At 51.2% G+C, this 19,776-nt stretch overlaps 1 pseudogene; it reads right to left on the reverse strand.

The window, feature by feature from the left end:
• Positions 1 to 1,281: 1,281 nt before the first annotated feature.
• Positions 1,282 to 4,059, reverse strand: LOC147114338 (protocadherin-10 pseudogene; annotated as a pseudogene).
• Positions 4,060 to 19,776: the final 15,717 nt, after the last annotated feature.

A 19,776-nucleotide genomic window follows, 5' to 3' on the forward strand; every position in this document is an offset into this window, starting at 1 on the left:
ACCAGAACTGCACACAGTACTCCAGCTGTGGCCTTACCAGCATTTTGTACAGCTCCATCATAACCTCCCTGCTCTTATATTCTATGCCTCGGCTAATGAAGGCAAGTATTCCATATGCCTTTTTAACCACCTTATCCACCTGTTCTGCTGCCTTCAGGGATCTATGTACATGCACACCAAGGTCCCTCTGATCCTCTGTCTTACCTAGGGTCTTACCATTCATTGTGTATTCCCTCGCCTTGTTAGTCCGTCCAAAATGCATCACCTCACACTTTTCAGGGTTAAATTCCATTTGCCAATGTTCTGCCCGTCTGACCAACCCGTCTATATCGTCCTGTAGCCTGAGGCTTCCCGCCTCACTATTTACCACCCCACCAATTTTCGTGTCATTTGCGAACTTACTGATCATACCTTTTACATTCAGTGATCTGGAACGCGCTGCCTGAAAGAGAGGTGGAAGCAGATTCAATAGTAACTTTTAAAAGGGAATTGGATAAATGCTGGGAAATGAACATTTGCAGGGCTGTGGGGAAAGAGGGGGTGAGTGGGACTAATTGGAGAGCTCTTTCAAAGAACCGGCACAGGCAGGATGTACGGAAGAGCCCCATTTCTGGTCACCACATTACAGGAAAGATGTGATTGCACTAGAGAGTGTGCAGAGGAGATTTACGAGGATGTTGCCTGGGCTGGGGAATTTTAGCTATGAGGAAAAATTGGAGAGGCTGGGTTTGTTTTCTTTGGAACAGAGGAGGCTGAGGGGAGACTTGATTGAGGTGTATAAAACTATGAGTGGCCGAGATAGAGTGGATAGGAAGGACCTATTTCCCTTAGCAGAGAGGTCACTAACCAGGGGCATAGATTTAAAGTAATTAGTAGGATTAGAGGGGAGTTGAGGAGAACTTATTTCACCCAGAGGGTGGTAGGGGTCTGGAAATCACTGCCTGAAAGGGTGGTAGAGGCAGAGACCCTCAACACATTAAAAAAGTTCTTGGCTATGCCCCTGAAGTGTCCTAACCTACAGGGCTACGGACCAAGAGCTGGAAAGTGGGATTAGGCTGGATAGCTTTTTATTTCGGCCGGCACAGACACGATGGGCCGAATGGCCTCCTTCTGTGCCGTTAAATCTCTATGATTCTATGAAGAGCCTTCTCCTATGCTGGATTATCTATATACAGGACAGCACTCCGAGTCCCTCCCCGTGGGCTTTATGAGGAGGTTTTAATGAATTGTGAGCGCGGATGAAATAAAATGGGAAACAGTTACAGAAACGAGAAAACCCTATTAGGCGCGGGTTACTCCGCTTCCAAGCCGGTGGACATTGAGGCTCACCTCACTTGGTACTTTGGCCCCAGCGCTGCTCGTCGGCCCATTCCGACCGGCCCCGCCACTATCCACGCTGTTGTTATTCCGCGGCGCGGCGGGCGTGTAGGGTTTGAGGAACATGAAATCGCTCTTGGTCGATTGCGGCGTCAGGCACACCTTGTAGCAGTAGGCTTGCGAGGGCAGGCGGCAGCCGCCCGCCTCCCCGCCGCTCGGCGCCGCCTTGTTACCGGCGGCCAGCTGCAGGTTGAGGTCGGGCTTGTGGAACATCTCCCCCGAGCGCCTTCTCCTTGCTAGACAGGTGCTGGAGTCGCTGGAGCAGCAAGGTATGGGCGAGCAGCCGTACCCATGGATCCTGCCTCTCTGGCACCTGATGAGGGCAAGGACCACGATGGCCACTAGGAATAAGGATGAAATGGAGCCCAAGGAAATGATCAAGTACAGGGTTAAATCGGAGTGAAGCTCCGGTTCACTGGCCAGCTCGGGTTTGGTAACGGGGGCGTGATCCACCGCCGTTAGCAGGATGGTGACGGTGGCGGAGAGCGGTGGCACCCCGCTGTCTTTGGCCTGGACGATCAGCCTCTGCTGGGGGGAGTCCTTGCCCCCGAAGCGCCGGGCCATCCTGATCTCGCCCGTGTGGATCTCCAGGTGGAAGAGCCCCCGGTCGGTGGCGCGGAGCAGCCGGTAAGAGATCCGCGCGTTCTGCCCGGCGTCCGCGTCCACCGCCGTCACCTTGACCGCCAGGTAACCGGCCTCCGCCCGCCGGGGCACCGTCTCCGCCGCCACCGAGCCGTTCCGTGGCAAGGGCGACACGATGACCGGGCCGTTGTCGTTCTGATCCACGATGAAGACGTGGACGGTGGCGTTGCTGCTGAGCGGCGTAAACCCGGCGTCCTGCACCTGAATTTGGATCTGGAAGTTCTTAAGTTGCTCGTAATCGAAGGAGCGCAAGGCGTAGAGATTACCATTGTCGGAGTTGATGGACACGTAGGTGGAGATGGACATCCCCTGGACCTGATTCTCCAGGATAGAGTAGAAGAGATAGGAATTCTGGTTGGAATCTGGGTCCACGGCGCTCAACGAACAGATGGAGGCGCCCGGGGCGTTATTTTCCGTCACATACACGGTGTAAGAAGGTCTGGTAAACCGGGGCGCGTTGTCGTTGACATCGGAGACCCTGACGGTGATGGTCTTGTTGCTGGACAGCGGAGGCGAGCCGCTGTCCCTGGCCGCCACCGTGATGTTGTACTCCGAGACCGTCTCCCGGTCCAGCCGGCCGTCGGTGACCAGGGTGTAATATTTCTTGAAGGAAGGCAGCAGTTTGAACGGGAGGCTCCCGGAGATCCGGCAGTGGACCCTGCCGTTAGCCCCGGTGTCGCGGTCCGTCACGCTGATCAGAGCGATCACCGTGCCCGGCGGGGCGTCCTCGGGCACCGGGGTGGACAAGGAGGTGAGCAGCACCTCCGGCGAGTTGTCGTTCACATCCAGGATCTCCACCAGGACATTGCAGTGAGCGGCCACTGCATTGGGTCCCATGTCCCTGGCCTGGACGAAGATCTCATGGAGCGGGACCTCCTCGTAATCCAGCACCCCTTTCACCCTCACCTCGCCGGTCTGGGCATCCACCGTGAACAGTTCGCGCACCCTCTCGTGTGCGTGGCTGCTGAACGAGTAGACTATTCGGCCATTGGTACCTTCATCCACATCCGTGGCGTTGAGGCGGATGACCAGAGTCCCGCCGGCCGCGTTCTCCGGCAGTCGGACGGTGTAGACGGTCCGGTCGAAGACCGGCAGGTTGTCATTGGCGTCCAGCACGCCGACCGTGATGCGAACGGTCCCGGATTTCTCCGGCACCCCTCCGTCCACCGCCGTCAGCAGCAGCCGGTGGAGCGCCTGCTGCTCCCGGTCCAGGGGTTTCTCCAACACCAGCTCGGGGAATTTGCTGCGCTCACTCCGGGTCTGCACCTCCAGCAGAAAGTGCTCGTTCGGGGTGAGCCGGTAGGTGCGGAGAGAATTGGTCCCCACGTCCGGATCCTGTGCGCTTTCCAGCGGGAACCGGGCACCCGGTGCCGCCGACTCGGTGATTTCCAACTTGACCTGACTGTTGGGAAACCTCGGCGAGTTGTCGTTCACATCCACAATCTCGATTTCAGCCTGGTACAGCTCCAGCGGGTTCTCAATCACAACTTCCAGGTTGAGGAAACAGGTGGGGTTCAGCCCGCAGAGTTGCTCCCGGTCGATTTTTTCATTCACAAACAATATCCCGTTTTCCAAATTTACCTCCAGGTACTGCTGGCGGGCGCTGGAAACGATCCGGAACCGGCGGGCGGACAGTTCGGCCACGTTTAAGCCCAAATCGTCCGCGATATTCCCAACAAAAGCCCCGTGTTTCAGCTCTTCGGGAACCGAGTAGCGGATCTGTCCGCCGGCAAAATCCACAAAGCTCCACAACCTTAATAAAAATATCACTGACCCCCTCACTGTGCGGCCCTTGTCCGAATTCGCCATAGCACTGCGAATCGCCCCGTCTTTATCCGTCTAAATATCCGGTAGTGGATCGAGAAGCTGGGCTCAAATTTATTTTTTTATATATTTATATATAGATATATAAAAGTTTTTTCACGTCTTGAAGTAGAACCGCAGATAAGCCCAACGAAAGACGTCGGTGTTCCCACATTGTGAGTTCACACTCCGGTGCGACCCAGCCCAGATGCCACACATCTCTCTGGGCTGCCCCGTCCGATGTGTTGGAACAGCCTGGGGATGATCAGAGCGCTGCTCGCTCTCTGCTTTTGTGCTTGTGTTTAATGTGGATCAGGGAAAGGAGGAGGGGGGGGGGAGAGGAGGAGGGAGGGAGAGGAGGAGAGGAGAGGAAGGGGGGGATAGTACCGGCTCCCCGGCTTGCATTTCAGCACCTCATTGGAGGAACAGCGCCATCGAGGAACTCGCGCCAGCGCTCCGGGCTCCTTCAAAAGGATTGTTGTTGGTGGGTTGCCTACGAAGCAGACGGTCCCTATTGTCCGCCAGCTTCTGGTGCCCTGGAGAACTACCTGCACCATTTTACAATGGAACTTCGGAAAGCACAAATCTGAAATGATGTTCTTAGGCTTGCATTTATACAGGGGCTTAGCACGTCTCAGCAATGTCCCAAATCGGTTCACATATGATTAAAGTACAGTCACGATTATTATGTAAGTCATTTATAATAAAATGGAACACATTTTTTCTTAGTTGCAAACACGAAGTCCAAATTTGACGCCAGCTAATAGCTCATTCTTGTTTTGACTAGTCTTTTTTCCTAGTAACTTGATTCCTGGGATGAGAGGGTTGTCCTATGATGAGAGATTGTGTAGAATGGGCCTATACTCTCTGGAGTTTAGAAGAATGAGAGGCGATCTCATTGAAACATATAAGATCCTGAGGAGGATTGACTGAGAGGCTGTTTCCCCCTGGCTGGAGAGTCTAGAACTAGAGGGCACTGTCTCAGGATAACTCCGTTCTGACGAAAGGTCATTGACCTGAAACGTTAACTCTGTTTCTCTCTTCACAGATGCTGCCTGACCTGCTGACTTTCTCCAGCATTTTCTGTTTTTATTTTACCTTAAAACAGATTGTCATTATCCATTGCTGTCAGTGGGAGCTTGCTGTGTGTGAATTGGCTGCGAGCAGTGACTACATTTCAAAAGTACTTGGCTGAATTGGCTGAACCAAGGGGTATGGGGAAAATGCGAGAAGGTGGAGTTGAGGTAGATGATCAGCCATGATCTTATTGAATGGCGGAGCAGGCTTGAAGGGCCGAATGGCCTACTACTGCTCCTATTTTTTATGTTCTTATGCAAACCACTATGGAACATCTTTAGGTTATGAAAGGCGCTATAGAAATGTAAGTCTTTCTTACAAGCTTGGTGCTGTCCTGCACTGTGGGCCTTTGTCATTCATCTAGGTTTCTCAATTTCGAAACTGCCATGCAAGTAAATTACATGTGTAGTAATACAGAACAATGTAATTCCAGGTGTAGTGATAGAAAAAAAGACTTACATTTCTATAGCGCCTTTCACAAGCACCAGATGTTCCAAAGCGCTTTACAGCCAATGGAGTACTTTTTGAAGTGTAGTCATTGTTGTAATGTAGGAAACACGGCAGCCAATTTGTGCACACCAGGGAGAAACCCCCCCCCCCCCCCGCTCTTCTTCGGAATACTGCCATGGGATCTTTTACGTCCACCTGAGAGAGCATAGATGGGGCCTCGGTTTAATTTCTTATCTGAAGGACTCTTTGAAAGAGCGATCCAATTAGTCCCACTCCCCTGCTCTTTCCACATAGCCATGCAATTTTTTCCTTTTCAAGTTTATATCTAATTCCCTTTTAAAAGTTACTATTGAAGCTGCTTCCACTGCCCTTTCAGGCAGTGCATTGCTAATCATAACAACTCACGGTGTAAAAAAAATCTCCTCATCTCCTCTCTGGTTCTTTTGCCAATTATCTTAAATCTGTGTTCTCTGGTTACCGACCCTCCTGTCAATGGAAACAGTCTTTCCCTATCTACTCTATGAACACCCTTCATAATTCTAGACACCTCTATTAAATCTCCCGTTGAACTTCTCTGCTCTAAGAAGAACAATCCCAGCTTCTCCAGTCTCTCTAGTCTCTCCACCAGAACCTTCATGTAGTCTCATCCCCTGAAGACAGTGACCCGTCGCTCAAAAGCAGTTTATAGGCACTGGTCAACCGCTATTACCTCACCGAAGTGGCCAATATTGATGTGTAAGTGTAGACAGAGTAAAAGGAAGACTTGCATTTCTATAGCGCCTTTCACGACCTCAGGACCGTCAGGAACTCAGGACTAGATGCAGGAAGGATGTTCCCGATGACAGGGGAGTCCAGAACCAGGGGTCACAGTCTAAGGATAAGGGGCAAGCTATTTAGGACTGAGATGAGGAGGAATTTTTTCACCCAGAGAGTGGTGAACCTGTGGAATTCTCTACCACAGAAGGCAGCAGAGGCCAATTCATTAAATATATTCAAGAAGGAGTTGGATATATTTCTTGAGGCTAAAGGGATCAAGGGATATGGGGAGAAAGCAGGGGCAGGGTCTGAATTTGGATGATCAGCTATGATCTCATTAAATGGCAGAGTGGGCTCGATGGGCCGAATGGCCTACTCCTGCTCCTATCTTCTATGTTTCTATGTAGGACATCCCATAGTGCTTTACAGCCAATTAAGTACTTTTGAAATGTAGTCGCTGTTGTAATGTAGGCAACACTGCAGCCAAGTTTAATGCCTCATCCAAAAGACAGTACCTCTGACAGTGCAGCACTCCCTCAGTACTGCACTGGGAGTGTCAGCCTAGAATTTTTGTGCTCAAGTCTCTGGTGTGGGACTTGAACCCACAACCAACTGACTCAGAGGCAAGACGTGCTATCAAATGAGCCACAGCTGACAACAGCATCAGCTGTGGCTCAGTGATGGCACTCTCACCTCTGAGGGTGTGGGTTTAAGTCTCACTCCAGAGAGCTGAGCACAATATGTAGGCTGACACTCCAGGGAATGCTGCACTATTGGAGGTGCTGTCGCATGAAATGTTAAGCTGAGACCCCATCTGCCATCTCAGGTCATCAAAACATCCTGTGACATTATTTTCGAAGAAGAGCAGGGGAGTTCTCCCCAGTGTCCCGGCTCCAATATTTATCCCTCAACCAACATCACTGAAACAGATTATCTAGTCATGAACACATTGCTGTTTGTGGGAGCTTGCTATTTACAAATTGGCACCTGTATTTCCTACATTGCAACAGTGATTACACTTCAAAAGTACTTCATTGGCTGTAAGGTGCATTGGGACATCCTGAGGTCATGGCAGGCGCTATATAAATTCAAGGGCCTAGAAATTCATTGTAGCCACTTTTGGGGCGTTAAAGTCGGGCGGCCGCTAAAGTTTGCGCCCGCCGCCAAATCGAGGCCACTTCTGCGATATTCATGAGCTTCGCCCTAAGAGTTTGCTCGAGCGCTAAAACTGGTGCTGGATGCCTCTCTTTAGGCGCTAAGTCGGAGGTGCTGAGTGAGAGCGCCCAGGCCGGGCGCAGCGCAGGTGCGGCCATCTCGTGATTGACAGCAGACACCCTGGCGCCGGCCAGCTCTTAAGGGGGAAGGGTCGACTTTGTCTGCTGCCACGCCCTGGATAGTGGAGCCCTCCAGCTAGGCCTGAACACTGCTGCTGGACCCAAATAGCGCCTGAAGCCATGCAGAGGGCCCGTGAACGAGCGCAGCGCTTCTCAGAGCTTGATCTGAGTGTGCTGGTTGGTGGTGTGGAGAAGAGGCGCCATATTTTGTACCCGGACAATGGCAGGAGGGCGCCGCTCCGCGCCTACCGGAGAGCCTGGAAGCATGTCACCAGCAAGGTGTCAGACAACAGCGAGGTCCCCAGGACCGGTGTCCAATGCCGCAAAAAGCTTAATGACCTCACGCGGATTGTCAGGGTGAGTACCCTTTCCAGTGACCTCCTCATCCTTGCATGTGCACCTCACATTATGGGCAAAGGGACCTGAAAGCCCTAATGGCCAGCCCTCATCCAGCAGCTATGGGACAGGCATGAACATCAATTGCACATTCTGCACTTAACACACTGGCCAAGCTATTCCACCATGGTAGGCAGTGCACACAAGATCAGGGCAACACACTGGACAGGCTATTCCACCATGGGAGGCAGTGCACACAAGATCAGGGCGACACACTGGCCAGGCTATTCCACCATGGGAGGCAGTGCACACAAGATCAGGGCGACACACTGGCCAGGCTATTCCACCATGGGAGGCAGTGCACACAAGATCAGGGCAACACACTGGCCAGGCTATTCCACCATGGGAGGCAGTGCACACAAGATCAGGGCGACTCACTGGCCAGGCTATTCCACCATGGGAGGCAGTGCTCACAAGATCAGGGCGACACACTGGCCAGGCTATTCCACCATGGGAGGCAGTGCACACAAGATCAGGGCGACACACTGTACTTAGAGGCCGTCCTTTCTCTTGCAGGCCAAGCTGGCTAATAATCAGAAGAGCCGGACTGCGACCGGGGGAGGCCGACCCCAGATCCAGCCGCTCACCGAGCTTCAACATCGCGTGGAGCACATCATGGGTGCCCGGGTGATTGGCCCTGTTGCATGTGGAGATGCCGACCCTGTTCTGGGCACCAATGGTAAGGACATCCACGTTTGGACATCTCTCGTCCCACTTGCGCATCAGATCTACATCCTTTGCCACTGTCCGACCAATGCGCTGAATGCCACCACTCATGCATCCCTCGCTGATGGCCTCTCCTCACTCTAAAGCTACTCTTGTGCCTTCCTGGTTTCAGATGGTGAGGAGGAGGTCCCTGAACTTGCCAGTGACAGCCCCTCAGAGGAGGAGGAGGAGGAGGAGCAAGAGGAAGGTGGCCCATCAGGGGAACCCTCAGCCGTGGCAACCCATGCCAATGTAGGGGACACGTCTTCCCTGGAGGGGAGCGTCGCGGAAGTGTCAGAGGGGAGGGGAGCTCATGGGACCTGCGGCCTGCAGAAACGTGGGAGGGGGGTGCCAGGTCAGCGGCCTTCTCCCCAGAGGGGGGAAGGGTCGGAGGGGAGTCCAATTGCTGGGCCCAGTGGCCTCCAGCAACGCAGGAAGGGTCGGCCAGCTCGGCGGCCTTCTCCCCAGAGGGAGAGTCCGGCCTCCAGTCCGGAGATGGTCTTCGCCGAGGAGATGGAACGCCTCGAGGACTTGTCCGCGGACTCAGAGCGCCGGCACACGGAGATCATGGGGGTAGTGGCACGGTTGCCTGAGGCCATCGAGTCCCTCTCTCAGAGTGTCACCGACGTCGGGGCCTCGCAGGCCACCAGTCGGGCGGAATTCGGGGCAGCTCAGGCAGCGAGTGGCCAGGTGATCAGTGGTGCCGTGCAGTCACTGGGTGCTCTGATGCGGTCACTGAACAGGTCAACACGGGCACTCACTGCTGCCACACTCGCTGTGTCAGCCAGGCATTGCCAGGGCACCCGGCGCGCTGCAGCAGCACAGCGGTCTGTCCCTCGGCAGATTGGTGCGCATGCTGCAGTGCTGGCCCGGGCGAGTGCCAGTGTCTCAGGCGACCAGCGAGCGCCTGCCATCCACCAGCTTGCCCCCATTCCTCCAGCCACCACTGCCACTCCCCCAGTGGAGCTGCCAGGAGCTGCTGCAGCGACTGATGCTGGCCAGCCACAGCTGCAGCATTCAACAGCTGCCCACTCGACGGCCAGGCCACGACTAGGCCGACCCCCAAGGGCATCTGCCGTGACGACATGTGCCCCTCTGGAGCCTGCCCCCAGCCTTGCAGCAGCCAATGGCCTTACTTTGAGGAGGAGCAGCAGGGCAGGCAGGGGCCACACAAAGATGGCCAAGGCATCGACCTAGCGGGCCAAAAAGTCGAATGTGTGGCCAGTTGTGTTTGTTTTATGAGGCCGAGAATTGGATGTTTGTTTTTTGAAGGCCGAGGATGTGATGTTTGTTTTTTACGAAGGCCGAGGATGACGGCAATTTTAGTTGCACTGTTTTGTTAATCCTCTCCAGGTTGTGGGAGCGAGTAATGTGTTTGAGTGTTTTTTGGGGGTTTCGTCTGTTTTTGGTTTTCATGTGGGAGGGGCCCTGAGTTTGTACAATAAAGCATTTTATTTATTAACATTGTCCATGTTTGATCTTTGAAGTGTTTGTTGCCTTAACCGGCTGAGGGCTTGCGGAGCGGCTGCAATCATGTTCTTTCATTGGCACAAGCCATTCCCTGACAGGGGGCCTAGAAGTGATGTTCAATAAGCCGCCAACGGGCGGCCCTTGGACCTTGTGCCTCCCTCCTGGGCTGGTACTCCTCGTCCTCCTCCTCCTCATGCTCCTCCTGCTCCTCCTCCTGAGGTGGGGGTCCAACGTGAGGTGGCAGTGCCTGAGTCCTGCGGATAGCCAGGTTGTGCAGCATGCAGCAAACGACGACGAATTGGGAGACTCGGTCCTGCGAATACTGGAGGGCTCCCCCAGAGCGATCGAGACAGCAGAACCGTTGCTTGAGGATGCCGATTGTTTGTTCTATGATGTTCCTAGTTGCTTGATGGCTCTCATTGTATGCCTCTTCAGCAGGGGTCGTGGGCGCGCGGAGCGGGGTCATGAGCCAGGTACACAAAGGATAGCCTTTGTCCCCGATAAGCCATCCTCTTGGGGGAGGCTGTGCCTGGAACATGTCAGCCACAGTTGTCTGTCGCAGGATAAAGGCATCGTGGCTGCTGCCTGGAAAGCGGGCATTGACAGCTAGGATGCGCTGCCTGTGGTCACACACCAGCTGTACATTGAGGGAATGGTAGCCCTTCCGGTTGCGGTGATCCTCGGCATGCTCCAGAGGTGCCCGCAAAGCCACATGCGTGCAGTCAATGGCGCCCTGCACCATGGGGAAGCCCGCTATTCTTGAAAATCCCACTGCACGCTGCTGCTGCTTGTCCAGGGTCATGGGGAAGGAGATGAATTGATGTCTCCTTGTGAAAAGGGCTTCGGTCACCTGGCGGATGCAGCAATGCACGGCGAACTGGGAGATGTTAGCGATGTCCCCAGCAGCGGATTGGAAGGAGCCGGTGGCATAGAAGTTGAGAGCCACCGTCACCTTCACTGCCACCGACAGAGACGTCCTGCGCATCAGCTGTGGCTGCAGATGTCTCTGAAGCAGCTGGCAGATGTCTGCAACCACCTCCCTTCTGAATCGCAGCCTCCTTACACACATCGCGGCAGACATGGTCAGATAGGAGGACTGCTGGCGGTATACCCTGGGTGGGTAAGGCCTCAGTTGGTGACGCCTGTTGCCCCCTCTGCATCTAGCCAGGGCTGCCACTCTCTCACGGCATCTGTAAGCCCTTCTGGCATAAGGCTGAAAGTCAGCATTGGCACCCAATGCAGCCCCCATTATATGCTGGGAAACAATGAGCTCTCAATGAAGGCAAAGATAATTGCTAAGCTCTGGCCTGAGCCAAAAATACCTGTCCTAGGGTTGGTCCAAACCAGTAAGCTCTCCTCCTTGGTCTCTCTCCAAAAAACCGTTGCACAAGAGTGAATGCTGCAAAATGGCTGCCCTTTATAGTGCAGGGTAAGTGCCCTTTAATTAGCGCTCCCCGCGGCCCGCCTCGGCTGTGTACCGTTCCACTTCACAGTCGTTCGGGCCGCCCGGCGCACAATGGGGCGGCGTGAGTGAAGTTCCGGTTCGGGGCGCACAAAGGGCGTTGCACTAGTAAATGACGTCATGATCTGCGCGCGCAGCAGGGCGCGCGCTAAGACTTTGCGCCGGCGCTAAATGTGTACTGAAGTTGGGGCAAGGCGCAGATCGCGCTGCGCCCGGGCGCTAAGCGCCTAGCGCTCGAGATCTACTCCTCCTAAGGCACTAACGGCTGGCGCGCCCATCTGAATTTCTAGGCCAAGATCTTTCATTCTACTTTCATAGTTGAGCCTAGTCCTGTCTTTGAGCTGATGTCCAAGTACACAGACATTCCTCCAGGGGTCACTGGCTAGTCGTAAGGAGCAGGAATCCTGGCCAATGTCCCCCTCTCCAACACGGGGGTAATTGCATCGCCCCCAGCTCAGCTAACTGAACACAGGGAAGGTTGGAATCTGGAACCTGCTCTGAATAGAGTACAAAAGCAAGGATAGAGTACCAAAGCAAGGAAGTTATGATGAACCTTTATAAAACACTGGTTCGACCACAACTGGAGTATTGTGTCCAATTCTGATCATCGCCCTTTAGGAAGGATGTGAAGGCTTTAGAGAGGGTGCAGAAAAGATTTACGAGAATGGTTCCAGAAATGAGGGACTTCAGTTAAGTGGATAGACTGGAGAAGTTGGGGCTGTTGTCCTTGGAGCAGAGAAGGTTGAGAGGAGATTTGATTGAGGTGTTCAAAATCATGAGGGGTCTGGACAGAGTAGAGAGAAACTGTTCCCATTGGCGGAAGGGTCGAGAACCAGAGGACACAGATTTAAGGTGATTGGCAGAAGATCCAAAGGACATGAGGAAATAATTTTTTACGCTGCGAGTGGTTAGGACCTGGAATGCACTGCCTGAAAGGGTGGTGGAGGCAGACTCAATCGTGGCTTTCAAAGGGAGCTGGATAAGTACCTGAAGGGGAAAAAATGCAGGGCTACCAGGAAAGGGTGGGGCAGTGGGACTAACTGCAGTGCTCTTGCAAAGAGCCGGCACGGGCTGGACGGGCCGAAAGGCCTCCTACTGTGCTGTAACCATTCTCTGATTCTATGAATGATTCAATTATTCAATGGGCAATCTGGCCCATCCATCCACAGAGCAACTGTCCTGTAAAATTTAAACAATTAACATCGCCGCATTACTTGTCCGATTTCCATTGCGATTTTTTTTTTTAAATCAGACCAACTTTACATCTTCAACATTCATCTGTAGGAAAGAACGATTTATCTCATACAGCTGAAACCGTAAAGTTTATGAAATAACCCGATCTGCTCTCAAAGCATTAAAAGTCCATTTTCCAAAGAGGTTTATCCACCAATTTCCGACCCAGCCTATCGATTATAAATGAACCGCAGGATAAACTCCCAATCTGAGTTAGTGTTTAGCAATCGTACACATACCAATATGCAATATAAAAACTCTTTTAATTCATTCAAATAAATAATCGAAGGATAAATCTGTTGTAACCATGAACTTTATACAATGCACTAATTGCTGTTGTGGTCTATTGTAGGCGTCCCGACCATTGCCCCAGGGTTAGAACTTTATCTGTGCCCCCTCAGACCCTGTGATATGTACCTGTGCAGGAAGATATTGCTTTGATAGTCCTGACCTACTGATAACCTCTCGGTACAGATAGAAGCCCGGAATCCCCGTCACTCTCCCGGGTGCGAATCTATTGCTGTCTTTAAATGCAACCCATTGGCGTCTATTTTATTCGTGGCTAGCTTCTGGCCACCAAGCCAGGAAAGAGCCAGTGGTGCTGAATGACAGCGCCAGTCACGGAAAACCCCGACTGTAATCCTCAAACTATCGCTTTAATCAGAAGCATGTTCCAACCAGCAGTATTACAACATGGCCCGGGATTGTTTTCAGCTGTACTTACGAGTGCTTTCCAATGTTAGCAGATGGTATTCGGTAATTGTACACTCCGATTAAAATACACCACGTGATCAGTGTTTTATTTTAAATCTTGGATTTGGCCTTGAAGTTAGATATTACCAGCTTTAGCCTGTCCGTCCGCTGATTAAAGTACTTTCATATTGCTGTTCGTGGCAGTTCGATGTACCAGTGCAGTCTCAGGGAAATATTATATTCTGCATAATGATTTAGGAATTAGAAGTATATCCTTAGTTATGCTTTCCGGCCCCTCTGAACATGTGTAATACGAACATTAAACTCTAATCACTGTAAACAAAAATCTACATCAGATTAAATGCGTTTGGATGAAAGGATCTGTCTTTAATCCTGTGAATCAGTAATACACTGTGCTGTCAATAAAAAAAGACTTGCATTTATGTAGCGCCTTTCACGACCACCGGACGTCCCAAAGCGCTTCACAGCCAATGGAGTACTATTTTGAAGTGTAGTCATTGTTGTAATGTAGGAACCGCAGCAGCCAATTTGTGTACAGCAAGCTCCCACAAACAGCAATGTGATAATGGCCAGCTAATCTGTTTTAGTGATGTTGATTGAGGGGTGAATGTTGGCCAGGACACCGGGGAAGAACTCCCCTGCTCTTCTTCAAAGTAGTGCCATGGGATCTTTTACATCCACCTGCGAGAGCAGACGGGGCCTCGGTTTAACATCTCATCTGAAAGACGGCATCTCCAGCAGTGCGGCGCTCCCTCAGCACTGCACTGAACTGTTAACCTAGATTTTTGTGCTCAAGTCTCTGGAGTAGGGCGGGAATCCATAACCTTCTGACTCAGAGGCTACCAACTGAGCTACAGCTAACAGTGGTGTAACATAGATTAGCAAAATACTGCGGATGCTGGAAATCTGAAATAACAACAGAAAATGCTGGAAACACTCAGCAGGTCAGGCAGCATCTGTGGAGAGAGAAACAGAGTCAACGTTTCGAGTCGGGGACCTTTCGTTCTGACTCAAAACATTGACTCTGTTTCTCTCTCCTCGATGCTGCCTGACCTGCTGAGTGTTTCTAGCATTCTCTGGTGTAACATAGAGGGCAGCTGTATCAGGAATGCAAACAAACAAAAGCACGGAATGGTCAGACGTGTCGGTGACATATGAGAATCTTTTTCAGGAATGTAAACCGTGCTTAACCTCATCCACGGTGACCAGCTGTACGGGATATTGTACATTCTGCCCCTTTTGTGAATGTAGATCATCAGCAGGAGAAGCAAGACAAGGGTGTCAGCCATGGCTCAAATGGTAGCACTCTTGCTTTTGAGTCAGAAAATTGTGGCCGAGAAATTTGTCTTGGGTGGTTGCACAAAACGGGCGCAGTCGGATCCGCTGCCCGTTATATGCAGCGTCTATTGCAGGCAATGGAACTGAATATCAGGCGCTACATATAATGGGCAGCCAACCCAATACCGCATGGTCTGTGCCACTGCCCGAGAAGAATTTCTAGGCCCGTGGGTTCAAGTCCCTGCTGGACATCTGGAGGGATGTATGTTGAATATCTTGGGGAGTTAAAAGTTTAACAGTTGAACTTCTTTGTATCCTAAAGCAACAGGCTTTCCATGCTTTCCGACATAAACAGACACAGGCACAGGCATGATGTGCCGAATGGCCTCCTTCTGTGCCGTAAATTTCTATGATTCCATGATGACTTTGAAGTGTTGTGAGGAGAAGGAATTGTTTGTTTTCTGAAATGTAATGTGCTTGAGTAAGGGAATAAGTGTTAGTAATGAGGTCACCCATGAGTGGTTTAGTTTTAGGGTAATGAATCCGGGGTAGCGAGTCCACTTGTTAAAGATAACAGTAGGTAAAGGAAGTCTTGTTTAAGGGAAGTGGTTCTGAGGTATGCAATTGCAAACTGTTTGCATAGATAGTCTGTTTTCAAATGATTTGGGAAATAGGTATGTCATTTTGACATTTTCCTTTGATGTAGTCAAAATATATGTTGTATAAAGGAGCATGGTTTTCAGCAGTATCTCAGAGTGTGCTCGAAAGACACAGAAACCGAATATCCACTCTCTATACAGTCAAAGACTGATCACCTTTACTGTGTATCAATAAAGTCTGTTCCGTATACTCCACTACAAAGTCTCGTGTTTACTCAAATTGTGTTGTTGTGAACCAGACAAGAAAGCAGGTTGACTGCTTAACAGTCCTACTCCAGAGGTTTGAGCACATAATCAAGGCTGACGCTCCCAGTAGAGTACTGAGGGAGTGCTGCACTGTTGGAGGTGCTGTCTTTCCGATAAGAAGTTAAACCGAGGCCCAGGTGTAATTGATCGCATGGCATTATTCAAAGAAGAGCAGGGAATTTCTCCCCGGTGTCCTGGCCAATATTTATACCTCAACCAACATCACTTCAAAACAGATAATCTAGTCATTATCACATTGATCTTTGTGGGAGCTTGCTGTGCACAAATTGGCTGCTGCATTTTCCCATATTACAACAGTGACTACACTTCAAAAGTGCTGCATTGGCTGTAAAGCACTTTGGGACATTCTGAGATCATGAAAGGTGTTATATAAATACAAGTCTTTGCTGTCTTTCTTTCACACCTCCCTGGACATCCCAAAGAACTTTGCACGCAATTAATTATGTAGCCTCGCTGTAATGTACAAACCTCTCACATATTCTCACTTTAATATATAAATCTCTCACACATTCTCCCTGTAATGTACAAATCTCTCACACATTCTCCCTGTAATGTACAAATCCCTCGGACATTCTCCCTGTAATGTACAAATCCCTCACACATATTCTCACTGTAATGTACAAACCTCTCACATATTCTCACTTTAATATATAAATCTCTCACACATTCTCCCTGTAATGTACAAATCTCTCACACATTCTCCTTGTAATGTACAAATCCCTCGGACATTCTCCCTGTAATGTACAAATCCCTCACACACATTCTCCCTGTAATGTACAAATCCCTCACACATATTCTCACTGTAATGTACAAATCCCTCACACACGTTCTCACTGTAATGTATACTGTCGTTATGTAGCCTCTATTGATCAAGTATTGTTCTCTTTATTGAACCATTGTGGAGTTCTTCAAAGCAAATTGTGGAACGTGTTAAGCAATGCCAAGCTTTCAGTAATATCTACCTGCAGCTAATATATCATTTGGACTGCATGCAATCAATTAGTTCACAAGAGCATGGCTTCCCTATTTAATCAAAAATTGATCAAAATCCTGCTTTCTTTTGAAATTAGTGAATTGCCAATGAAATCACATTTGAAGAATGCAATTCCTATGAATGATATTTTGTTAGGTGTACAGAATAAATAGCAGGCAATCACATTACAGCTGCAGTAAAGATCTTTTGATGTTTCATAAACAACTACTGAGCCACTTATAGGTCAGAAGATTAGTTAATCCAGCCACAGAACATGCAATTAATGTGAGAAATGGTTCAAGAACTATTGAAAACAAATCAGATTTATTAATGAGTCTTTGCACATAATAAACCACAAGGAACTAGGAGGATCCTTACTCATGTCTTATGACACCGACACATTAGCATTGTAATGTGGTTGTAGAAATGATCACTGCATTGTATAAATCCTTCACACACTCTCACTGTAATGTACAAATCTCTCACATATTCTCACTTTATAAGAACATAAGAATTAGGAGCAGGAGTAGGCCATTCGGACCCTCGAACCAGCTCCGCCATTCAATAAGATCATGGCTGATCTGATCTTGGCCTCAACTCCACTTCCCTGCCTGCTCCCCATAACCCTCGACTCCCTTATCGTTCAAAAATCTGTCTATCTCCACCTTGTGGTAAACCACTGTTAACTCTGTACAGGTCCGGGCATGTCTCCACCCCTGGCTCCACCCCTAAGCCTGGGTATAAAGGTGACTCACCACCCTTCCCCCGGGAGCTCTTAGGATGGATCCACTAGCAGAGGCATGCTCCAGTTCTTAGTCAATAAAAGCCTACTTCGTATAAGTTCAACTCGTAGTCTTTGGTGTTGTTGATAGTGCATCAATTTTATTGACTAAATTTTCGACATGGAGCAAATCTTGAAGCCAGAACGTTTAGACCTGGATCCTCAAGCAGCAGATGCAGCCAATAACTTTGAACACTGGCTGAGCTGTTTCGAAGCCTTCCTGGAGGCCTCCAGCACTACCGTCACTACAGATGACGCAAAACGGCTTGTCTTGAACTCACGGGTGAGCCACCGAGTCTACTCGATCATCCGAGACGCCACAACTTACGCGCCCGCCATCGCGACGCTAAAGGAACAATACGTGAGGCCTGTTAACGAGGTCTACGCCAGACACCTCCTGGCTACCCGAAAACAGCGCCCCAGGGAATCGGGCGCCGAATATTTACTGGCACTGAGAGTCCTCGGCCGGGCCTGTAATTGCAAAGCGGTGACGGCCAAGGAATGCACGGAAGACCTGATCCGAGACACCTACGTAGCCGGCATCAGGTCCAACTATACGCGGCAGAGGCTGCTGGAACAGAGGGGGCTCGACCTGCAGAAGACGGTGGCCCTCGCTAACTCATTAGACATGGCCCTCCAGAACATGGACGCCTACCCCCCTGACCGGATGGCCACGTGGATGTCACGGGAGCAGCCATCTTGGGACCCGGTAAGGCCACAAGCCGCCAGCAGCCCAACTACAGCTGCAATGACCAGAGGCCAGAAATGCTACTTCTGCGGCCAGGCCAAGCACCCCAGACAGCAATGCCCAGCAAAGGACGCAACCTGCTCCAAATGCGGCAAGAAAGGCCACTACGCGAGAGTGTGCAGGGCGAAATCAACCCCCAATTCCAGCAGCGCCGCGTGTGAACCATGCAGGCCGCCATTTTGGACCCCACCAACCACGTGTGAGCCGTGCGGGCCGCCATTTTGGGCACCACCAGCCGCGGGGGAGCCGCCATCTTGGACACCATTTCAAGACCAGGCCCCCGGCGCGGGCGAATACTACAGCGACCCACCGACCTCGACGATGGCCTCCATCACCCTGGACCAATCTAGGCCCCATCAACTAGCCAGGTCCATGATGAACGTAAAGGTAAATGGCCATGCCACAAATTGCCTTTTCGTCTGCGGAAGCACGGAGAGCTTCATCCACCCCAACACGGTGCGATGCTACTCCCTATCGGTTATGTCCACATGCCACCAGGTCTTTATGGCCTCAAAGTCCCATACGGCGGACGTCAGCAGCTATTGTGTAGCGACTCTGACAGTGAACGGCGTGGAGTACAGAGATTTTAAATTCCTCGTCCTGCCACAGCTCTGCGCTCCCGTACTGCTAGGATTAGACTTCCAGTGCCATCTAGAGAGCGTCACGATGGCATATGGCGGGCCCCTGCCCCCACTTACAGTCTGCAGCCGGCAGAATTTAAACGAGGCGCCGCGCAAAGTATGCAGCCTGTCCACCCTGTAGGTCAAACCCCCCCCCGTTGTTCGCTAACCTCGCCAAAGACTGCAAGCCAATTGCTACTAAAAGCAGGCGGTACAGAGTGCCGGGGATAGGAGCTTTATTAAATCAGAAGTAGAAAAACTCCTGAGGGAAGGGATTATCGAGGGCAGCACCAGCCCATGGCGAGCCCAAGTGGTGGTAGTGAAGACCGGCGAAAAACAGCGCCTGGTTATTGATTACAGCCAGACGATCAATCGATACGCGCAATTAGATGCATACCCACTTCCCCGCATATCTGACATGGTCAACCAGATAGCACAATACCGGGTATTCTCGACGATTGATCTGAAGTCGGCATACCACCAGCTCCCCATCAGGCCTGAGGACCGCCAGTACATGGCCTTCGAGGCCGACGGTCGCCTCTACCACTTCCTCCGAGTCCCCTTCGGCGTCACCAACGGGGTCTCGGTCTTCCAAAGAAGATGGACCGGATGGTTGACCAGAACGCGCTGCAGGCCACCTTCCCCTATCTAGACAACGTCACCATCTGCGGCTATGACCGGCATGACCACGACGCCAACCTAGAAAAATTCCTCCGTACGGCCCAACGGCTGAATCTGACATACAACAGAGAAAAATGTATGTTCCGCACCACGCGCCTCGCTATTCTTGGCTGCGTGGTGGAAAACGGAGTCATCAGCCCCAACCCCGACCGAATGAGCCCCCTCCTGGAACTACCCCTCCCCCACTGCCTAAAAGCCCTGAAGAGATGCCTAGGGTTCTTCTCTTACTACGCCCAGTGGGTGCCCAACTATGCGGACAAAGCCCGGCCCCTCATCAAGTCAACCTCCTTCCCCCTGATGGCAGAGGCCCGTGCGGCCTTCACCCTCATAAAAGAGGACATTGCGAAGGC

This window comes from Somniosus microcephalus, chromosome 8, assembly GCF_052327205.1.
Source record: "Somniosus microcephalus isolate GS21.2 chromosome 8, FLI_Smic_1.0, whole genome shotgun sequence".
NCBI lineage: Eukaryota > Metazoa > Chordata > Chondrichthyes > Squaliformes > Somniosidae > Somniosus > Somniosus microcephalus.